This window comes from Brassica oleracea, chromosome C9 (assembly GCF_000695525.1).
Source record: "Brassica oleracea var. oleracea cultivar TO1000 chromosome C9, BOL, whole genome shotgun sequence".
In the NCBI taxonomy this organism is placed as follows: domain Eukaryota; kingdom Viridiplantae; phylum Streptophyta; class Magnoliopsida; order Brassicales; family Brassicaceae; genus Brassica; species Brassica oleracea.
Genome location: NC_027756.1, coordinates 6941529 through 6945711, shown reverse-complemented (window position 1 = coordinate 6945711; position 4183 = coordinate 6941529).

The window sequence follows — 4183 nt, the reverse complement described above, 5'->3', positions numbered from 1 at the left end:
ATGTGATTGTTTAGTTTAATTTAATAACATAAAATTAAATAAAAATGATAGATGAGTCACAATTTGTTATTAAAGTTTTAATATTCATCATTTATTATCATTAATATATATTAAATCAAATTAGATAATTTCGTACTTTTTATTTAAGGAAATAAAAAATATTTTTTGTACATTACTAATTAATTTTATGATTAGTTCAATGAAAAGTATAATGTATATTTGGATTAACCAAAACCATCAATAGCATGTATTAATTGTAACTATTGTAGTAGTTTATTCTAATGATGATACATCAGCTTCCCAAATAATATATAAGTAATGTGGCTATAAAATATTGATATAAATTTTTGATGCAATTAATAAGTATATTTTACTCTATACAAAATATCAAACAAATTATAGAAACAAATTATTTATTTGGAATATCTTTTTAACAAATTATAAATTGATGTAACTTGTAGTAAAAACTATGGTACAAACTAGGATTGGACAAATAAACCGAATCCTAAAATCAAAACCGAACCCGATAAAAATAAATCCGAACCGATCTTAACCCGACGTAAATACCGAATGGATCTTGTTTTATAGTATTTCAGGTTATAGTTATTATCCGAACCGAATCCGAACCTAAATGGATATCTGATAGACCCCAACACATTCAAAATCTTAAAAAAAAATTGGGAGAATTGCCAAGTGTGACTCAAAACTTGGAGTCAAACCCAAAACAATACCCCAACTTGGGTCAAAGGCAAAAGTAACCTAAAAGGCTATTGAAATTACAACTATCCCCTTGTGACCAAACAAAAAAACGGAATTTTTTTTACGTTTCTACCCCTCGCAAGTCGTCTGTTTAGACGACTTGAAAATAAGTCGTCCAGACGACTTAACTGAAAGTCGTCTGGACAGTTAGTCTTAAACATAATTTAAAAATTTTGTAAAAAATATTTTGATAAGTGAAAAATGGGAATTATGTAATTAACATATGTCTTAGGAGGTATAAATTAAGATATAACAAATTTCAATTGTTTTCAGCATAGATGAGTGAAAGTAGTGAGTCATGATATTCTTTAGTTTATGTTTCATCAACATATGTTGTAGTATTGTATGTGTTCTTAGGGTTAGATTTTGGAAAGCATTAAAACCGTTTTTGAAAATTTTTAAAATTACTTATGCGTGTTCATTTCTGTGTATAGTAAACACTATTTAAGTATAATTTGATTTTATAACGTGGTTAGTTAGTTAATCTAGTCATTTTAGTTTAGGGGTTCATTTTAGGGTCTAGGACGACTTAATATTTTGTCGTCTGAAAACAGACGACTAAATATTAAGTCGTCTGTTGTACATTATCAGCCAGAATAAGTCGTCTAAACCGGACCAAACCTTAAAGTTTACCAATGTAATTTTAAAGCTAACCGGATTATTTACCCAATATATAAGGTGATTTTTATTTTTTTTGTTTCATTTTTCGCGAAATTCAGAAACCCTAACAGTTCTCCCTCTCAAAGGCGATTTCGAATTCCCACGATTTCCGAACAAACCATCGTTCTCAACATCGGCTATCTATCTCACTTCATTCTCACCGTTGTCGCCGCAGCTTCTTCTAACCCTAGCCGCGCCGATTCCTCTAAACCCTAGCGCCGCCGATTCCACTATTTCCGAACAAACCGTCGCCCTCGCCACCGTGGTCACCAACGTTCTAAACACTAGCGCCGCCGCTTCTTCTAAACCCTAGCGCCGCCGCTTCTTCTCTGTAAACCTTAGCGCCGTTTCTCTGTAAACCCTAACGCCGCTAAGTCATCAATCTCGAGGAAAAGATGAACATAAAACGTTGTCTCTATCAATTTACTCATTCTCACCGTTTCACGTTTATTTTTTCAGATCTATAACCGCAATGACGAGTACTCCAACTCCTTCTGCGACTGGAAGACTTGTAAGTAATTTAAGTCGTCTACTAAGTCGTCTGGACTTATATTGTTGTCTTTGATTATTTTGCAGACAAAAAGGATGGATATTCCAGAACTCCCCCGTAGGTTATACACATCAGGGGAAGAACCAGAAGCCCACAATAGCATTTCGTATCATACGGATAACAGCAAGTTGCATACTGCTCTTAGGAAAGCTCTTACTGATGACGAATTTGAAGAGCTCAAGGAGTCGAGTTTGGGAGTTTTCATCAAGTTCAAGGAGCAGGGATTTGGTTGGGCTTCAAGGCTGGTTCACTACATGCTCAGTTTCAAGCTGGACATTAAGAAGAAGTATGAGATGTGGTCTCTCGTTGGTCCAGAACCTTTGAGGTTTTCACTGTTAGAGTTTGAAAACCTCACTGGTCTAAACTGCGAGTACATCGAGGACCTTGAGACACCAAAATGTGACGTTACCCCAGAGATGGTTTCTTTCTGGGGGATGCTGGGAGTTCATCTGGAAGCTGGGCCAACTACTGATCAGATAATAGCAGCACTGAAGAGATGCGGGGATTGGTCCAGGGAAGATCGCAAGCGGCTCGCGTACCTCTCCATCTTCACTGGATTCATTGAAGGGAGAAAGTTTTCAACCGCTACACGATCTACTCTGGCAAGGCTAGTGATGGATTTAGAACGGTTTGAGAATTATCCATGGGGGAGAGTCGCGTTTAAGGTGCTGATGGACTCTTTGTGGAACAAAGAAATTGCTGGCTGTTACACCGTGGATGGGTTTATACAAGTTCTTCAGGTCTAGACGTACACAGCTATGCCGGAATTGGGTGCTAGTATTGGTGGTCCCAGAGCAGACAGTCCGTCTCCACCGATACTGGCTTACGAGGGCAGCAGAGGCCGCAGATCAATGAAAGCTGCTATCTTGAGTCAGGTATTTACTTCAATCCAAAAGACTGCGCAGACGACTTATTATAAGTCGTCTGGAAAGTCTTCCATCTGGACGACTTATTAGACGACTTATAATAAGGCGTCTGGAAAGTCTTCCCAGCTGGACGACTTATCGGACGACTTAATTAAGTCGTCTGGAAAGTCTTCCATCTGGACGACTTATTAGACGACTTATAATAAGGCGTCTGGAAAGTCTTCCCAGCTGGACGACTTATCGGACGACTTAATTAAGTCGTCTGGAAAGTCTTCCATCTGGACGACTTATTAGACGACTTATAATAAGGCGTCTGGAAAGTCTTCCCAGCTGGACGACTTATCGGACGACTTAATTAAGTCGTCTGGAAAGTCTTCCATCTGGACGACTTATTAGACGACTTATAATAAGGCGTCTGGAAAGTCTTCCCAGCTGGACGACTTATCGGACGACTTAATTAAGTCGTCTGGAAAGTCTTCCATCTGGACGACTTATTAGACGACTTATAATAAGGCGTCTGGAAAGTCTTCCCAGCTGGACGACTTATCGGACGACTTAATTAAGTCGTCTGGAAAGTCTTCCATCTGGACGACTTATTAGACGACTTATAATAAGGCGTCTGGAAAGTCTTCCCAGCTGGACGACTTATCGGACGACTTAATTAAGTCGTCTGGAAAGTCTTCCATCTGGACGACTTATTAGACGACTTATAATAAGGCGTCTGGAAAGTCTTCCCAGCTGGACGACTTATCGGACGACTTAATTAAGTCGTCTGGAAAGTCTTCCATCTGGACGACTTATTAGACGACTTATAATAAGGCGTCTGGAAAGTCTTCCCAGCTGGACGACTTATCGGACGACTTAATTAAGTCGTCTGGAAAGTCTTCCATCTGGACGACTTATTAGACGACTTATAATAAGGCGTCTGGAAAGTCTTCCCAGCTGGACGACTTATCGGACGACTTAATTAAGTCGTCTGGAAAGTCTTCCATCTGGACGACTTATTAGACGACTTATAATAAGGCGTCTGGAAAGTCTTCCCAGCTGGACGACTTATCGGACGACTTAATTAAGTCGTCTGGAAAGTCTTCCATCTGGACGACTTATTAGACGACTTATAATAAGGCGTCTGGAAAGTCTTCCCAGCTGGACGACTTATCGGACGACTTAATTAAGTCGTCTGGAAAGTCTTCCATCTGGACGACTTATTAGACGACTTATAATAAGGCGTCTGGAAAGTCTTCCCAGCTGGACGACTTATCGGACGACTTAATTAAGTCGTCTGGAAAGTCTTCCATCTGGACGACTTATTAGACGACTTATAATAAGGCGTCTGGAAAGTCTTCCC